Below are 21255 nucleotides of genomic sequence, written 5' to 3'. Positions count from 1 at the left end.
ATCCTTAAAATTTGAAGGTAGGTACCAAGGGTTTACGATAACTCATACACCTTGCTTAATCTAAAAACTTAAACCCTTGCAATACACTATCTCTCTCCTCTGTAGAATTCTATGAATATAGATCCCATTAACAAAAGTCCACAACTGTTAATATTTCATCTCATTTTTCTTATTCAAAATAGATTTAATATTTCATCTCATTATAAGGAAGATTTTTTTATAAGAACTAAAAATATATTTAAACCTTTTAATTACTACGTAGTTAACATAAGACTTAGTTACCAATAACTATTTCCTTCCTATTTTAGAAATATAAAGTTGGATCCATGGGCATGCAATCAATGGTTTCCAATTTTTTTTTGAAAGAGGTTTAAATTGTGTCGGATGATTTCCAGAGAATGTGGAGGTTGCCAAACCAAAATATACTTATAATCCAATACTTATAATTTGGTTTTGAAATTATTCTTAAAAAATATTATATAGTAGGTTGCCATGCCTTTCAGTAGAATAATAAATGTATCTATAAATAGGATAGTGATCTTACATGTGATTAAAAATTATAGTACATGTAATTAAGAATATAATTATAAATGTCTCTCTATACATAACAACAATAAAATTTAAATTTATATCACTACTACAAAAACGAGATTTAACATTGCCATATTAACATCAGTTTTTGACAAAACCGATGTTAAGATAAACGCGATGACATAATTATAAATAATGTGTATCCGTTAACATCGGTTTTGGAAGAATTGATGTTAATGTAAGTTTGTTAACATCGGGTTTCAAAAAACCGATGTTAATGTATGATAAGTTAACATCATTTTGTTAACATCGGTATTTTTTTTTATTGAAAACCAATGTTGGACTTACATTTTAAAATATATCAGACACGAGCCCTATTTTGCTTTCGTACTCTCTTCTTCATTCTCCATCTAAGCAAAACTTCTTCTTCTCCATCTAAGGTGTCTTCTTCTTCGTGATAGCTCGCCACCTTACGTAGGTACGTTTCATGAGTCTTTCTCCATTTTAACTACCCTAACATGTATACAATGTGTGGCATTTCATTCATTTTATATCCAAGTCATTTTAACTACCCTAACTTGTAATGCATATGCTTTGCCTTACTCATATTCAGGTGAAAATCCTTTGCTTCCAGTAACTGCTATCTACATTACCAATAAAGGAGAGGCAACTGTTATCTACAGAGTTATTTGGATAACTGATTTGGTCCCAGTTTATGATGTTTGGATTGATAACTGATTTGCTCCCAGTTTATGATGTTCGAATAACTAATTTGCCAAGCTTCTACTAAGTTATGATGTTTGGATTGATAATACTAGGCTACATTTGTGCCCACTAGGGGTCTGATATTCAAGAGTGAGATTAAGTGTACTAGATATCCCTTTCATCCATTTGTGTTCTAGATAGTCCTTGGTTTTGATTCAATGTTCATTATGTATGTCAACTAAACTTGAAGCTTTTTGTGACCTTAAGTTTTGATGTTACGTTACAAATGTCACTGTAGACAAGTGCTTTGAATTTCTACATTCTCAGAACATGTTGGGATTATTTATGTAAAACTACCTTGGAGTATGCCATGAATTTATAATTCAATAGATATTCTAGAAGTTACTTATCATGTTTTGTTGGTGAAATAAAATTAACTAGTACACTTTTGAGTTATGTGTTGGTGCTTAGGTATGATGTGATTGATTGGGTTAGTGAAAATTGATTGGGCAGGGTCTTAGCAGAAAGCTGGTCCATATATTCTCTTCCTTGCTTTTTCTGGTTTCTTGGCCATTTTTCAGGTATCCCATTTCTTCAATTTTTGAATCTTTCATACTACTTCAGGTATCCCATTGCCCCTCTTAAATTAGTTCTTGTTCTAGTATGATATTTATTTAAAAGCTTGGAAAACCCAAAATTTGCAATCTTTGATGTGTAATTGGCATCCAGTAACACATTTGTTTTTATGGCACCAAGTGGAAGTTGGGCTAGGTCCAACAATGTGTGGTTAGTAGCTTGTTGTTAGGGTTCCAAAGCTAGAGGTAGAGGACCATGTTGTCTTTGTTTGAGTGGGCTGTAACATATTTGAGTCATGTCCAATAGTAAATGATTTTTACATAAGCAATACTGAAATTGTAATTAAATGATATGATGTGCAGTTTACTAGCCAAATAAACATGAAAGAACTGTTTCCCGTTGTGTTATCTATAATGTTTTCAAGGTAAATGCGGTAACTTTTTTTCATTTTAGTACATTTGGTTTGTTAATTTACTATTCTAAAGGCTAAGTGGCAGTGAATTCCAATGTAGTTATATTTCCTACTAATCAATATTAGCATATGATGTGTGCATTAACTGTGTCCTAATGTGAACCTACTAATAACTGTGTCCCCATGTGAGTTTAAGGTCTAAATAAAACTCTGGTACATATAGCTTAGCTACGCATGACTTTGTATAGAGTTTTGTTTGGTGGGAATGTCTGCTGCTATTAATTTTAGTGTGTGACATTCAAACAAGTAGTAGTATGACAAGTAGTAGTATTTTTGGTTTCATCTTTGTTGGCATTGGGCGTGTTAGATTCACTTTGCATTTTCTTCATTGTTGCTTTAAGCTCTCTTATCAGTTCTTAGACAAGTCTAGGTTTCATCTTTCCAGTTTCATCTTTGCTGCCAAGATAGGGAGCTTATTCGTTGATATTACTTCCACTTTAATTTTTCTCGCTCTCTTGTCATGTTTGGTTGAAAAGAGGAAAATGGATATTTGCTCATAGTAGTTTATAGCAGAAGCTGATGTAAGAGAGACCTAGTGAAAATTTGTTACATTTGATGACTATTGTTATAGATAGATACCTAAATTATATCTTTGGAGACACTGATCTCAAATATTTGGTCAAGTAACATAAAAAATTAATAGTAAAAGCCAGGTTTTACATTAGGGACACCTCTGTATGAAACTGTATAAAAGCCAGGTTTTATACTAGTAAAAGCTAGGTTATGCACTTCTGCCTTCATGAGCTGTTGGGCATCTACTTCAATGGATACAAACTGTAGAACCATTGTTTCCTTTGCCCAATCTAGGATACAAACAGCTCCAATGGATTGCTGGTAAACCTACAGGCCAAGAAGATAAAAATTGAACAATAATCATAAAAAAGGAGAGTATAGTGATATAATATTAAATATCAGCTTATCACAGTTTTATGTGTGCTCAATATTGAAGTTGGATACTTATAATGTCACTCTGCTCTGCTTGGATTCTCTACTCCCTTTCTGCTTCTTGTCGAGCTTTTTTGTCTCGCCTCTGTTTGGCCTTGTTGACCTTTGTATCTTCAGGTTGACTAGTAACAGATACTCCAACTATGGCCTTGACCAGACTGTCCAAATTGCTCTTTTCATTTCCATTACCACTGCTATAGCCTAATGCAACCAGTTCTTTGGCATGATTCCCCTTAAGCTTAGCAGAAAGTTGACAAACCTCTTCTTCCACTTGCTTCTTCTTAGCTTTCTGCTCAGCCTTGCTACCTTTAGCTATAGCCTTCTTCATCTCAACTTTTTTTTTCTGCAGCTGAGATATCTCTTTCCTGAAAATATGCAAGTTAGCAAAGAATCCACATAGAATGAGAACCAAAAGAACACAACATAAGAAGTAACACATACCTTAACATTCAAGTCACGATATTGAGAAGTATCTCATTGGATCCCTGAGATTTGACCAAACCAACATTAGGATGGAATTCAAAAAACACATAATTGTCTTTTGCAAATTGACTTACACTTAGCAGATTTTTAGACATATTAGTGTCATGCAAGAAATTGTAAAGATTAAGAGTAACATTAGAATTGAATGGAGATAAAAATGAAGATGAGCCAATACATTTAATAGGAAAACCTTAACCATTTCCTTTTATGACTTGATCAGATCCTTCAAAGGAAACACACTGCTGAATGTTTTGAACACTGTGGCAAAGAGGTTTTTTTTTTCAAACACGAGCAAGTTCCTACAACTTCATATAGAATACAAAAATTTCAAAAAATACCAAAGCAGCCTTTTATTGAGATTGTATGATTTTCCTCACTACCGTGTATGGTTGATAGAGTTATGATTTTTGAGACATTGACGACGTGAATTGATAAATTCAAAATATAGTGCAGCTAGCATGCACTACAAGATCCCTCCTTGCATTAATTAATAGTCATGTGATACTTTAAGCCTACTCATTGTCACATATTGATATCTGTTTTTCGGAATGATGATTGATGTAGGTGGTCATTGAGTTATTTATTGGATTGTTGCTTTCATTTTGGACCGTGTTGCTCATCATCATAGGTACAAATGTTTGTTACCAGTTAATGTTTTTATTACTTGTTCACTGCCAATAATGACAACTGATATATGCCATACAAATTGTGTTCATGATGAGTGAATCTTAGATTCCCGTTTGAGACTGAATGCAATGATTCTTGCAGACAGTTTGCATTAATCATTGTATTCAATCTTGAATTATCCGTTTAGACAGTTTGGGGAGACTGATATTTTTATGGTAGATTCATGCGTTAAGGTTGACATTATTTTTTAATTTGATGAAATTTTGGTACAATGCATTTCTAGTTATTCTCTGAGTGCATACTTTATTATCGGCAAATTAATTTCATCGATTTTATATCGTGTACTTGGAGACCAATGCAAAATGTTGAAATTTTTGTGAAATTTAACAAAATGGAATTAACCTTGACATATGAAGCTATCATAAAAAAAAGGTCTTCCTGAATGGGATATGGCCACACCTATAATAAAAAAGTGAGATTTTCATGCATCGAATAACTTTGTGAGTATCACGGAGTTATTACTTAGATGGATCAAAGTTGGATGAATAAAATTTGCATGAGCCCTGCATATAAGGAAGGCGTCGAACAGTTCTTGCAATTTGCCTTCGAAAGAAGTCGACCGGATGACAACGAAAAATATTATTATCCTTGCATCAATTGTTTGAACGAAAGACGACAAATACTGGACGACATACGAGAGCATCTTTTATATGATGGGATTAAGAAGAATTACACCATGTGGATATGGCATGGTGAATTGACAGACATGCAGAGTGGGTCCCAATGTGAACCGTTTGATGTAGAAATGGGAGATCGCTTGGAGGATATGATCCGTGACCTTGGACAAAAGTCTTTTCAGCAAGCACATGCCCCTATGTATGATACATTGCAAAGTGATTCAAAGAAGCCTTTGTATCCAGGGTGCAAGAATTCCTTGATGCTGTTGTCGGTGGTTTTAAGTTTGGTTAATGTGAAGACCAAATATGGGTGGAGTGACAAAAAATTTAGTTCACTACCTCAAGTAGTGCATGATATGCTTCCAGAGGAAAACACATTGCCTAAAAGTTACTATCAGGCAAAGAAGATACTGTGTCCGATGGGTATGGAGTATCAGAAGGTTCATGCTTGCCCGGATGATTGTGTACTGTACAGACATGAATTTGAAGAAATGTCCAATACCCTAGGTGTGGGGTATCACGGTACAAAGTCAAGGATGATGACGAGTGTAGTATTGATGAAAACTCAAAGAAGGGCCCCCCAGTGAAGGTGTTATGGTATTTGCCGATCATTCTAAGGTTTAAGCGTCTTTTTGCTAATGCAGACGACGCTAAAGACCTTACATGGCATGCAAATGGGAGAAACTGCGATGGAATGGTCCGTCATCTGGCTGATTGCTCGCAGTGGAAAAAGATAGATTGTTTATTTTCGGATTTCGGCAAAGTGGCAAGAAATCTTAGGCTTGGACTAGCCAATGATGGAATGAATCCATAGGGCAATTTAAGCACTCAACACAGTTCATGGCCAGTTCTACTAGTAATTTACAATTTGCCTCGTTGGTTATGCATGAAGCAAAAATACATGATGTTGTCGATGATGATATTGAGCCCAAGATAGCCAGGAAATGACATTGATGTTTATCTAAGTCCGTTGATTGAAGACCTAACAAAGTTGTGGGATGAGGGGGTTTTAGTGTTTGATGGGTTTCATGATGAGTGTTTTTTTGTACCATTAATGACTTTCCAGCATATGAGAATTTGAGCGGGTACAGTGTTAAGGGTCATCATGCATGCCCCATCTGTGAAGAAGACACAAGCTACATACAACTGAAACATGGTAGAAAAATAGTGTACACTAGGCATCAGAGTTTTCTAAAACCTCATCACCCTTACAGGCGATTGAAAAAGGCATTTAATGGAAGTCATGTGAAAAGAATGCCTTCCAAGATTATTTTGATGATGCCAAAGAATTAAGAATCAAGCAAGTTGCAAAGAATCAAGAGTCAAGCAAGTTTCAAGAATCAAGATCAAGATTCAAGATTCAAGAATAATCAAGATCAATATTCAAGTAAAGAATCAAGACTCAAGATTCAAGAATCAAGAGAAGACTCAATCAAGATAAGTATTAAAAGAGTTTTTCAAAACATTGAATAGCACAAGAATTTTCAAAAAAAAAAAATCTTTTACCGAAGAGTTTTACTCTCTGGTAATCGATTACCAGAAGGCAGTAATCGATTACCAGTAACCAACATTGTTTTCAAACTGATTTACAAAGCTGTAATTGATTACCATAATCATGTAATCAATTACCAATGTTTTAAAACGTTATATTTCAAATTTCAAGAGTCACAACTTGTGATAAAACATTTTCAAATCATTTCAAACTTGTGTAATTGATTACAAAATACTTGTAATCAATTACCAGTGTTACTAAAATTTTTTATTTTCAAATTTAAATATGAAGAGTCACATCTGTTGATGTGTAATCGATTACACTATGATGGTAATCGATTACCAGTGATTGATTTCGAAAAATAAATTTCCAAAAGTCACAATTCTTAAAGTGACTTGTTTCTGAAGAGTTTTTCAAAAGAGTCACAACTTTTAAAGTGACTAGTTTTCAAAAGAGTCACAATTTTTAAAAAGTGACTAGTTTTAAAGAAATTGCCAAGAATCACAAACTTTAACTTGAGTCATCAAATGATTATAAATATGTGACTGTGGCACAAATTTTTAAAAAAAATATTGGTTTCCTTTCATGCATAAGAGATTTCTTTCATTCATTTCTCTTCATCTTTCTAAAAGTTTTTTGTTCAATACTTTCTCTTTCAAGAAAAGTTCATTGACCAAAAACTTGTGTTATTCTTCTTCTTTATTCTTTCTCTCTTGTCAAAAGATTCAAAGGATTAACTGCGTGAGAATTCTTTTGTTTCTTCCTTCTCCCTCTTGACAAAAGATTTCAAAGGACTAACCGCCTGAGATATCTTTTTCCCTTTTCCTTTAAACAAAAGATTTCAAAGGACTAACCGTCTTAGATATCTTTTGTTTCCCCTTACAAAGATTCAAAGGAACAACCGCCTAAGAATTCTTTGTCTTAACACATTGGAGTGTACATCCTTTGTGGTATAAGTAGAGCGTACATCTACTTAGGTTGTGATACTAAGAACAAGAGATGGTACATCTCTTGTGGATCAGTTCAAGTGGAGCGTACATCCACTTGGTTGTTCACAGAAAACAAAGGAGGGTACATCCCTTGTGGATCTTTGCTTGTAAAGGTTTTTACAAGGTTATTGGAAATCTCAAGAACCAGTGGTTGCTTGGGGACTGGACATAGACATGGGTTGTGGCTGAACCAGTATAAATCTTGTGTTTGTCTTCTTCTTCCTTACACTCTTTACTTTTCCACTATGAACCTTTTATTATCGCTTTACTTTTTGTTAAGTTATTATTCTTTACTTTCTTAACTTAATAGTAAAAGCCTAATTGAATCTAGTAACATTAAGAATGATAAATTCTAATTAGTCAAGGCACATTAATAATTAATTCAACCTCTCATTCTTAATTATTCTGAGGCCACTTGATCGAACAAGTGGTATCAGCACTATTAGAAAATATGCTTTCAACATCGGTTATTTATGACTTTCAACATCGGTTTTTAATCGATGTTAAATGTATTATCGTTAACATCGGTTTTAAAAAACCGATGTTAACGTTAAATTTACAACATCGGTTATTTAAATAACCGATGTTGATAATAAGAATTACACCCAAAAAAATGTATTAATGTTGATAGTTAACATCGGTTTTTTGGAAAAACCGATGTTAACGTAACTTAACATCGATTTTTTTTTATAGAAAACCGATGTTAACTTAAGTGTTAATGTTGACAGTTAACATCGGTTTTTTGGAAAAACCGATGTTAACGTAACTTAACATCGGTTTTCTACAAAAAAATCAATGTTAACATATGTGTTAATGTTGATAGTTAACATCGGTTTTTTGGAAAAACCGATGTTAACATAACTTAACATTGGTCTTTTTTTTTTTTACAAAAAACCGATGTTCGGTTTTTTTACAAATAACCAATGTTGTTTTCAGGAAATTTTTTTTAAATACTTTCTCTGTTTTTACAAAAGAAAAACTAAAATTTAACCTGTAAATTTAAAATCAGACCACAGAGCATATATGATTTGCATTCTGCTTTCAAATAGGTTTTAGCAGAAAACTAGCTAGTAAACTATTAATTGTAAAAAAATCAATAGATAACTATGAATAACTATCAACAAAGGTTATTCAATTTTAAAATGGTAGGCCAGATATTATGTTTAGTGTGTGCATGTGTGCAAGATTCCAATCAAATCCAAAGTTTTCACATCTAACTGTAGTAAAAAGAATCATAAGATATCTCTTAGGAACAATTAATTTAGGATTATGGTACCCTAAAAATTCTTTGTGCATTTTAATAGGATACTCAAATTCAGATTTTACTGGATCTAAAACAGATAGGAAGAGTACTAGTGGCACATGTCAATTCATAGGGTCTGCTATTGTCTCTTGGCATAACGAGAAGCAAAATAGTGTAGCATTATCCACAGCTGAAACAGAATACATCTCTGTTGGTAGTTGTTGTGCACAGATCCTGTGGATGAAACAACAACTATCTGATTATGGGATTATATTAGACCATATTCCCATAAAATGTGACAACATAAGAACCATAAATATATCTAAGAACTCAGTCCTTCACTCTAGAACCAAGCACATAGAAATTAGGCATCATTTCCTTAGAGATCATGTCCTAAAAGGTGACTATGTTCTAGAATTTGTAGATACAAAAAACCAACTCACAGACATCTTCACAAAACCACTACCCAAAGATTCTTGCTACACCATTAGAAGAGAATTAGGACTTCTAGATGCTAGTGACTTAGACAAATGATTTGTTTTATGTTATGATGTCTTACGACTTATTTGATACATATGCTTTTATTTGTGGATAATTTATTATCTTGTTTGATTTTTATAAGTTTCTCATTTTTTCTTGTATGAATACATTTCTTGTATGTTTATCCATTTATGTATGATTTTATTTTACGTACTTTGGCCTTTTTGATGTTGCCAAAGGGGGAGAGAAAATGAGTATTTTAGAAATCAAGATATTATATTTTCAAAGCTTTAAAATTAAGCATAAATTCAAAAAGAAAGGGGGAGAAAAAGATGAGTGAATGGTAGAACAAAACTTGTATGTATCCTTTTCATTTCAGGATTGTCATCATAAAAAAGGGGGAGATTGTGAACCTTTGGAGCACTAATCCCCAACAACGGTGCCAAATTTGATCGAGGTCGTACCCGAATCAAATAAACATTAAAAATACAGTATCTAGGAAGTGATCTTAGGTCATCACCCAATGAGCAATGGTCAACCAATGTTCATAATAGATAGTGATAAAAGAATAATGAATTGGGGGGGGGGGGTTGTTTGTTTTTGTAATTTAAACAACAAGAAAATTTTAATTAGAAAATAACATAATTAAAACATGTTGTTTACCCTTGATTCATAAGCAAGTCTCTTATCCTAGGTTACAAGGATTTAACACTAACCAATTCAACCACTTAATCCAACCTTAAATTAAATTACTAAGCAAAAATTAACATAAAACTGTCATTATGTGATTAAGCAACACATACACCAATTAATCATGAACGAAATTGATCATTAAGCATGAACTTAAATTAAGTGCAGAGACAATTAATCAAGCACTAAGCATGTATGGATTAATAGCAATAAATACAGAGTAATTGGTGAAGAGGAAAAACTGATCAGAATTCAATAGTAATAACAAAACCTCAAAGAGAGCTGTGCTTGATCCTCAAGAGAAAACAACGCTGGAGACTTAGCCTTCCATTAATCAGTAGAAAACGAAATTGTAGATTGAAGCAGAAACGAAATTGCAAAAAATGAATTTTATTCTACGTGAACAATGCGCATGAAAAGTAAAAACTTGAATTCTCAAACCCTAGAATTATTCTCCTCCCAAAACTCTCCAAACTAAAACCCTGGTGTTATTATATAGGTCCTTAGCCCCAAAGCTTACAGATCTATTTTAAGTCCAAGCCCATAAACAAAATAAAATAAAATCTGGACAAGATAAGATAAGATTGGATGAAATAAAATCTGGACGAAATAAAATCTAGATGAAATAAAATCTGGATAAGATAATATTTGATAAAATAAAATTGTCTGCTCTCTTCAAGTCCAAGTCCAATTCCGGATTCAAGCCCAATTGCTTATAATTCTCCTGAAATTAAATTAAAAACACAAAATTAGTCAAGTAGGCCCAAATGATAAAACTGCATAATTAATTTGACAATTAAGGCTAATCAGTAATTAAAATGGTGACAAAAAGGGTTAAGAAATAGGAGGAAATAATGACACATCAACAACAAAGGAAATTACTAAAAAGATTGTAAGTCACTTTTAATTAATAATCGTAATTAGTTATGTTTATTTTGTCACAATATTTGGCATGTAAATGTGTTCTGTATAAGATTCGTTGGAGGAGCAGGCGTCACATGGTTCGTTTGTCCCCCATGGACTTCAGAATGTCCTGACTGTTGCCATTGGGCGACCAGAACACTCTGGTCATGTGCGTGCTGCTGGAGCCGGTGTGTCCATCAAGCAATACTTTGGACCGGCTCAACGGACCTCCCGTATTTCTTCCTCCATCGCTCCTGAAGAACTAGAGAAGCTGACTCAACAAATCAGGGACCAGCTGGAGGAGTCGATCATATAAAAAGTGACTCGACAGCTGATGTTATCCTTCAGCCAGATGCAATCCCAATTTCAGTCACAGATGCAATCATAGGGAATTGCACTGCCTCTGGAGCCTGAGGTTGGTCCCTCAGCTGCTCGTGTCATCACAAAGGGCAGTTGTGTTGATCCCTCAACGACCGATGTAGACACGGGTGACTAAAACAAATGCGGGTTGTACATCGAATAAAATCCTCCCTGTCTGGTTGCCCTAGGAAGAGTTTATGAGGGATCCACAATCATTCACAACATCTCTTTGTTGCATGATCAAGTGAAGGTTGGAGTTAAGGAGGTTAAAGATGCAGATGCTCCTATTCCTGTACCCACTGACGAGGTTATTTTAGTGGGGCAGACCCTTAACACCTTTCTTGCTTAGCCGACACATCTCGTCAAGCGTTTATCAGAATAGATATTTTACTCTCATTATATGCTTCTTTTTTTTAATTGAATTGTTCACTGTAATTAAATTATGTTAATTAACTATGTTCGATAAACAGACAGTTGTGTCCCAGCAAAACCTGCAGATAGGCTGGATCCTGAGGTCGATGATCCCCTATATCTAATGACATTGACCATCCCACAATTTTTTTTTCAAGCCATTGCAGGTTATGTGGGATGCTTCCCTATTCAGGCTGTTTAATTCAAACTTCCCCTTGTACATAAAGCATGAAGATTTGTCTGAAATAGCACATGGTGGTCAATGTCTCAGCATCTCTGTTATACAGTTGTGGATTCTGTAAGTCAATTTAGATTATTGTTAATTACCTATGTTATTGTTTTAAATTCATACATAATTTACTTTGTGTTAACAACAATAGGCATCTGACTGAGACAAGTATGCAATTGGGGAATTCCGATGTGTATGGATTCCTTGAGCCACAGTCCATCCAGAGATCTGGGCAATCACAGTTTGAATCAGAAAGTTACATCAATAACTGGATGCAGAGTTCAAAACAGGGTGTCTACTTGGGAGCCTACCTGAATGGGTAAGTAAAATTGAACAAATGAATTTAAATAATGTATAATACTACAATAACCTATATTGGTCTCCACTACAATGCACATTGGCAAATGGTCATTATTTTACTTAAGGAAAACTTTGTTGTCTGGTTTTGTTCCTTGCATAATAGGTCAGACAACTATCTGAAAGGAATAATTAATAGGTCAGTGTTGTTTCTCAATACATTTGCATTAGCATTAGTCAACAACATCAATATTTTAATGTTCCATGTATTCAACAGTGCTTTGAAAGGAGTTGACGATACTCCACAACCCAAATCCAAGGCTACAAGTGCTAGGTGGATTGTTGTTAAAGTAAGTAATTAAAACAATGTTTTTACTTATATATATTTTATGTCTGTGTAGTCTAATTTGTAATTAACGTTGAATATCTAAATTTCATTATGTATTTAGTGTGATAAACAAAAAGGAAGCACTGAGTGTGGCTATTACGTTATGCATTAGATGTCAACTATAATCTTAGGAACTTTTAGGAATAATTGGGAAATGGTAATTGTTTATTTCAAACAAATTTGATTTTAATATCATTGGTATTATATTATTAACTTATGTTTTATTTTATCATGCAATGTTTTAATGATGTTAGACCATTTGAATCATACACATTGAAGGCGCTTCGCATCCAGTGGGCAAACTATTATCTCAAAGTTAGACATGAAACTTAGTTTACTAGCTTATAATTTTAGTTAGGATGTTAGGCAACTTAGGATGTTAGGCAACTTTGTAATTTTAGTTTAATTCATTAGTTTACTACCTTGCATTACATTTTTTATAATTAATGTAGACTTTTAACATTAATTTAATATTCTTTATTCATAGTTATTAATAAATTCTTTGTTGATATATAGTTATCAATTCATTTTTTGCAATTAATAGTTTACTAGCTAGCTTTCTGCTAAAAACTATTTCAAAATAGAATGCAAATGATATATGCTGTGCTGGGTGGTTGATTTCAAATTTGCATGTTAATTTTTGGGTTTATTGAAAAACAAAAAGTGTATTAACAAGGACAAAAAAACATAACTATAAAAACTATAATGAAAGTACCGACGTATAATGAAAGTAGTCACATTCAACGTCTTATTCTGAAGTATTAACCAAGCTAAAAAAACATAACTATAAAAACTATGTCTTCAAGTCTCCTTAAACTCAACAACTTCTTTCTCGTATTTTGAAAACAACACTTATAATGAGATGATAATCCCAGTGAATAAAATAATCAAAAAGGAGTTTGCAAATAATATTGTTCTTAGTCGGTCCAGTAATTTAAAAAATCAACCATGATATTCAAAGTGAATTTGAAATTATATATATATATATATATATATATATATATATATATATATATCCCAATAAAAATCAAATTGAAGACAATCATTCTTTATTCCCATAACATAATCAACAAATAAAAGTATTAAATAAACCTCAACATCTAATTGCATTCAAATAAACATCACAAACATAACTCTGTGATTCCTGGAATCACTAGACTCAATTTTTTAGGTTCTCGGAACCAATGTGGATCTCATATTTTTGAAAGTGTCCATGATTTCATATATATGCAATGGCATCCAACTGCTTTTCCCATGATAGATGATGGTATCCAAAGTTTCTTTTCCATCCGAGATGAAGATGTCTATAATAAATCTCATCACGTCCCAGATAGAGGTATCTCATATTAAATTCTCAATGTCATAGTGACAACACAAAATATATACACTATAAAGATAATTTAACTAATAAGAACAATATGTTAATATATTTATATTACATGTAAAAGCACACGTATGTAGCATATATGATAACAAACACAAGACTTATACATATAAGCTATTAAAGTAAGCAAAACTTCAATGCATAATTGGCAAATTCAATATACATAATTAAGTCGAGACATGAATCATAGAATGGCTTCATCACATTTTTAGTTGCATTGTATATATGTGTATAGATAACAACAAAATATAGTCATGAAGATTCACACAAAAGGTCCATGAATAATAATTTACCACGATATAGTTAATTATATAAAACAACAACTGTTCTTACCAAAATTTGAAACCTTGACACATCAGGATTGATGTGGTTGAGTGAGGTCCTGAACTTCACATTTTGGTGTTGAGGGTGCCTTTGACAGGAGGGAGGACCTGTAAAACAAAGGACTTTGACGCTCGAATAAGAATATGTATTAGGTGAGTAAAGCAGGTAGTGCTGTAAAGTAGCTCGTATGAGTGAAAAAGAGAGTGTGGCACAGGCTAGATGTCGTGTACTGAGTGTGTGTAAGTTGTATATGACTGTTGTGTAGAAGGGTTCAATGGAACTTGTATTTATATTAGTTGAGCGAGGGTGTTGGTCCTTGTTTGTAGGGACTATTGTAGCCTTGTAGATAATTCTAAGCTTATAGATAATAGCCGAGAGCTTAGAGATAATGTTAGAGATAATTATTTGAATTATAGATAAAAGTAGAAGATATTCGTACCTTATAGATAATGTGGTGTCATAGATAATTTAATACATGCCAACAGATAATATATTCAAATATGTTTAAATATTAATTAGGTTAATTAGAAATAACCTGTTTGTTGGGGATCGAGACTGCTAAGGGCCAGGGGTTCATGCTTCTGTAGTAGGGCTGATGTGGAGGATGCACACGTGTCTCCGAGTGCCACGTAGGATTTGTGAGTCCTAAACAGTACAAGAATGATTTATATATCTGTAGAAGCAAGCTTCATGATGAATCAAGATTGATTCAAGGAGTTTTGATGATAACAAAGATGATGACAAAAAGCTCAAAAGTCAAGATCACTTCATGATAACAAAGATGATGACATTCAAGAATGAGTTCAAGATTGAGTCAAGAACACTTCAAGAATCAAGAGAAATTTGAATTCAAGATTCAAGAATCAAGTTTCAAGAATCAAGAATCAAGAATAGACAAGTTGAAGATTCAAGAATCAAGAAAATACTCAATCAAGATAAGTACTAAAAAGTTTTTCAAAACTTTGAATAGCACATGAATTTTCACAAAACCTTTTACCAAAGAGTTTTTACTCTCTGGTAATCGATTACCAGTAGCAAAATTGTTTTCAAAAAGATTTCAACTGAATTTACAACGTTCTAATTGATTTCAAAATGGTGTAATCGATTACTAGTGTATGTGAACATTGAAATTGAAATTTAATTGTGAAGAGTCACATCCTTTCACAAAAAGCTTTGTGTAATCGATTACAATGATGTGGTAATCGATTACCAGTGATAAGTTCTGGAAAAAAAATCAAAAGATGTAACTCTTCCAATGGTTTTCAAGTTTTTTTAAAAGTTATAACTTTTCCAATGGTTTTCAAGTTTTTCTAAAGGTTATAACTCTTCCAATGGTTTTCTTGACTAGACTTGAAAAGTCTATAAAAGCAAGACTTTGATTTGCATTTCAACATTCATTCTTTTGACAACAAACTTTTGCCAATTGATTTCTGAATCTCTTTGAACTTCTTCTTCTTCTTCCTTTGCCAAAAGTTTTCTAGTTTTCCAAACCTTGAAAACAAAATTGTGTTATTCATCTTTTTCATTCCCTTCTCCCTTTGCCAAAAAGAATTCGCCAAGGACTAACCGCCTGAATTCTTTTTGTATCTCTCTTCTCCCTTTTCCAAAAGAACAAAGGACTAACCGCCTGAATTCTTTTGTGTCTCCCTTCTCCCTTGTCAAAGAATTCAAAACGACACAGTCTCAGAATTCTTTTGATTCTTCCCTTTCCTAATACAAAAGATTTCAAAGGACTAACTGCCTGAGATATCTTTTGTATCCCCATTCACAAAATTTCAAAGGACTAACCGCCTGAGAACTTTGTCTTAACACATTGGAGGGTACATCCTTTGTGGTACAAGTAGAGGGTACATCTACTTTGGTTGTTGATTGAGAACAAGAGAGGGTACATCTCTTGTGGATCAGTTCTAGTGGAGGGTACATCCACTAGGTTGTTCAAAGAGAACAAGGGAAGGGTACATCCCTTGTGGATCTTTGCTTGTAAAGGAATTTTACAAGGTTGAAAAGAAATCTCAAGGACTGCAGGTCGCTTGGGGACTGGATGTAGGCACGGGTTGTTGCCGAACCAGTATAAAACTGTTGTGTGTTTGTCTCCTTCTTCCATACTCTTTTAATTTCCGTTGTGCACTTTAATTACCGCTTTTACTTTTGGTTAATTTTCTTCTCTATTCTTTATTCTCTTAACAGCATAGTAAAAGCCTATGAAGAGTAAATTTTTAATTAGTAAAGGTTTTGGAATAATTAATTCAACCCCCCCTTCTTAATTATTCTGAGGCCACTTGATCCAACAATATCTAGATATTTAACTTAGCATACACACATGACCATTCATCTATAACATCTAAAGCATTATTAACCCAATTTTCTAACAATCATATCTTTCAAGAACATTCCATGGAGGGTTTTAAAAAGATATTTTACACACCTCTTGAAGCAAGTAATTTATGCTTTTGGTTATCCCTCTTCTCATCTACCAATTGCGTTGACAAAAAAAATTTGCTTTTTTTTAGTCTTTGAGCAACCCACTAATACCAAAAGAAATTATTTATTTGTGTGTTTTAAGGAAAAATAATTGTCTATCCTTATATAAGCATTGCACGTAATTTGAAATTATATCTTTTGAGATTTATTTAACAAACCTTTCTTTATTTCTTATTATTATGTCTTTATTTGTTATTTATCTTTAACCAATCTAATATATTATTATACTAACATATTTTCAAAATAAAAATAACAATATAATATATTAAAACAATTTAATCTATTTTTTTCCTTTACTAAAAGATATACTTAAAAAACTTTATCTAAATAATTATTGGATCATTTTTGGGATGCTACATAAAGCGTGAATGCTACGTCAAACATAACTTAGATTGTGTGATAATTGAGCCTCTAGAAAATCATCATTTGAAAAGTATTTAACTTTGACAACTTTAGTAACCATAGCATCTTCATTTGTGGTGAAATTTTTACCCTTCCTCCCTAGCATGGCAAGGTTGAAACCATGGGCATTCCTAAAACTTATCGGATTTCAAAAACTTTTCTGAGAGAATCCAAAAACTTATCGGATTTCAAAAGTAGAACATCCGACAACCCTTGAATATTATCCAACACCACCATCTCTCCCTTGAAGAATCCAGAAGTTGAAACCTTAACCATTTTGTTTATATATGATTCGCCTAACCCACTCGCTTTCAAAATCGACCCGATTTGCCTTATGTATTCTTACACCCAACCAAGACCTTACTCTGCTGCATCTTGAAAAACCTCTCTAGCGACGACAATGTTGACAACAACAGCGATGACGATGAGGAGTTCCTCCTTAGCTTCTTCGTGGCAGCGTTAGTCCATAACTCCACCCACCATGACGTCCTCACGCCAAAGTTGAGGCTCTGCCTCAAAAATATGGCGGATACAGAAACATCGATAGATTTCTTGCTAATGGATCGTTGCTTTTTGAGAAGTATAGGATCAGCTTCATAGTTATAGAAGAGTGACTTGCATTAGAAGAAATTGAAGAGATCTAAGCCGCAATAGAAAATTTTGTTCTCGTTGACGAAGAAGATAGGATTTCTAGCGAGTGAGGGATTGGAAGGAATGTAGCAATCATTGAAGATTGGAATCAGCAATGACACTTTCTTCGACGCGTTCCTTGCCACTCGCAGAGACTTCTTTGGCTTGCATGGTTATGAACCCCACGACTTTGACCACACCGTGTTCCGTGCAATTTGGAATGAAATCATCGCGATCGAAAGGTTTAGTGACATGCGTAGGTCCAACCGCGTTGCGCCCGAGCGCCAGTCAGGGAATCTTGAACTGACTAGAAGATCAGCAACGAGGGCATTGTGGAGGTCTAGCGGGAACATAAACCCGAACTCAGCCTCGACACGTGCAAACTCCGCATCGGAGAGAGCATGCTACACGTGTATGCCTAAGTCGCAAAGGTGGTTTATGACCTTGTTTGCTAAGGAAGCAAATGAGATGATGTTGTTATGGAATTGGATGGATAGGGCTGCAGCTGCTGCTCAGGTTGATAAATAGTGTAAACTGGCTATGTGGGCTAGGTTTAGACTGGCCATCCTCCGGTCCACGTCTACCATTGGCCAATATATGCTTACACATGTTCGTTGACGAATTTTATTAGTTATGTTTCTTTTGTCTATATATATATATAATTAGTGTATTCATATACTTTTGTCTCAAAAATTATCATACACTATTAAATATAATATGTGGTTTTGTTCTTCTTCACTTCCACGTTACATGAAATAAATATGCTCTTCTTATAATACTAGGATGGATCTGAAGTTTATGTTCTTCAAGATGTGTGTGGTTTATTTCATTGTTGTTTTCTTAAGATATATTTATTTACTTTACTAAAGTAAAATTTCTCTATGTGTAGGATTATTAATTAGTACATAGATTTTGGAAGACTTGTGAAAATGGTACTTGTGGAGCTTTTTGGAGTGGCAAACACACATAGATTTCGCATCCCCACCTGCTCTCAATCCTCATCCAGTTACTTCCTTTTTTGTCTTCAATAGTTTCTTCCCACATTAAATACCAATATGTAGTATAGTACTACTTCAAATGTTAACTATGTTCTTCTTCTTCTTTTGTTCTCATCTCTACGCCATGTCCTAATCTTTCTACACCATCGTTCTCCATTTTTGGCTTTAAAAAACCAATGTCTTTTCTAAAGGGTTCTTCAATATTTCCAATATTTCTTGTGGTGAAGAAGTTGTTAGCTAAAAGAAGACCAAGTTTTTGGTGTTGTAGAAGGGAAGAGAAGAATTAACATGAAAAATCAGTGTGATGTGCGTGACAGAGCTCCGACAATAGTGATTTGTTGCACGAATGAGGCTGCTTTGTGTGCCAAATGTGATGTTGAAGTTCATGCTGCAAACAAGCTTGCAAGCAAGCACCAAAGGCTTTTTCTTCAATGTCTATCAAGAAAAATTCCCAAATGTGACATTTACCAAGTAATTAAGAACCTCAATTATATTTGTGTGTCTTCTAGTTTTATGACATAAAATCATCTTTGGGTTAATTCCCATGCTACTTTTACTTTGAGCTTGTTAGTTGTTTCTAAAAGATATGTTAATGATATTATACTAGTTTACTAAAAGTTTGTGTGTGACTGCCAATAACTACGTTATTTTAAGAACAAGCACCACCAATGGAGTGAGTCTCTCTCTTTTATTTGCCAATTGAATCTATTTAAGCATCAAGTGTAGAATTCTTTTTTGTTTCTTAAAGACATTAATAGTTAAATAGACTTTCTGCTAGTGCATGGTGAGAATGTTGCTTGCTATTTTCTACATCCTTGTGAAATGTATTACATAGACACTTGTAGACTGAATTATACCCTTGACAATGGGATCTTGAACTAGTTTAACTCATGAGATTTGGATTATGATATTTCTTGTGTAGTACGAGTTAATGTAGAAGCAAGCTTGATGATGATGAATCAAGTTGATTCAAGTAATTTTGATGATGACAGAGATGATGACAAAAACCAAAGAATGATTTCAAGATTCAGTCAAAAAGTTCAAGATCAAGATAAATTTCAAGTTTCATGAGAAGAAATCAAGAAGATTCAAGAATAAAGAGAAGTTTGATTTCAAGATTCAAGAGAAAATGATTTCAAGATTCAAGAGAAGAAATCAAGAAGACTTCACAAGGGAAGTATTGAAAAGATTTTTCAAAAAACAAACATAGCACAGTTTTGTTTCTCAAAAGAGTTTTTCTCAAAATTTTCTAAGTTACCAAACTTTTTACTCTCTGGTAATCGATTACCAGTTTCCTGTAATCGATTACTAGTGGCAAAGTTTGATTTCAAAAGCTTTTAACTGAATTTGCAATGTTCCAATTGATTTCAAAATGGTGTAATTGATTACAAGATATTGGTAATCGATTACCAGTATATCTGAATGTTGAAATTCAAAATCAATTGTGAAGAGTCATATCCTTTCATAAAAAGCTTTGTGTAATCAATTATATGATTATGGTAATCAATTACCAGTGACAAGTTTTGAATAAAAATCAAGAGATATAACTCTTGCAATGGTTTTCAGGTTTTTCTAAAGGTTATAACTTTTCTAATGGTTTTCTTGACCAGACATGAAGAGTCTATAAAAGCAAGACCTTGACTTGCATTTTTAAGAACAATTATTTGACAACCTTTGCACACAACCTTTCTGATATACTTTTGAATATCTTCTTCTTCTTCTTCCTTTGCCAAAAGCTTTCAAAGTTTTCTGGTTTCCAAACCTTGTTCTTTCACAGAAAACAAAAGTGTGCTATTCAACGTTTTCATTCGCTTCTCCCTTTGCCAAAATGAATTCGCCAAGGACTAACGCCTGAATTCTTTTTGTGTCTCTCTTCTTCATTTTCCAAAAGAACGAAGGACTAACCGCCTGAATTCTTTTGTGTCTCTCTTCTCCCTTTGCCAAAAAGAATTCGACAAGGACTAACCGCCTGAATTCTTTTTGTGTCCCTCTTTTCCCTTTTCCAAAAGAACAAAGGACTAACCGCCTAAATTCTTTTGTGTCTCCCTTCTCCCTTGTCAAAGAATTCAAAACGACATAGTCTGAGAATTCTTTTGATTATTCCCTTTCCCTTAAACAAAATATTTCAAAGGACTAACCGCCTAAGATATCTTTTGTTTCCCCTTCACAAAGTTTCAAAGGATCAATCGCCTGAGAACTTTGTCTTAACACATTGGAGGGTACATCCTTTGTGGTACAAGTAGACGGTACATCTACTTGGGTTGTTGTAATAGAGAACAAGAGAGGGTACATCTCTTATGGATCAGTTCAAGTGGTGGGTACATCCACTTAGTTGTTCAAAGAGAACAAGGGAGGGTACATCCCTTATGGATCTTTGCTTGTAAAGGATTTTACAAGGTTGAAAGAAATCTCAAGGACCGCAGATCGCTTGGGGACTGGATGTAGGCACATGTTGTTGCCGAACCAGTATAAAATTCTTGTGTTTGTCTTGTTCTTCCCTACACTTTTAATTTCCGCTGTGCACTTTTAATTATCGCT

Source organism: Glycine max, chromosome 3 (assembly GCF_000004515.6).
Source record: "Glycine max cultivar Williams 82 chromosome 3, Glycine_max_v4.0, whole genome shotgun sequence".
Lineage (NCBI taxonomy): Eukaryota > Viridiplantae > Streptophyta > Magnoliopsida > Fabales > Fabaceae > Glycine > Glycine max.
This window is presented reverse-complemented; position numbering follows the sequence as displayed.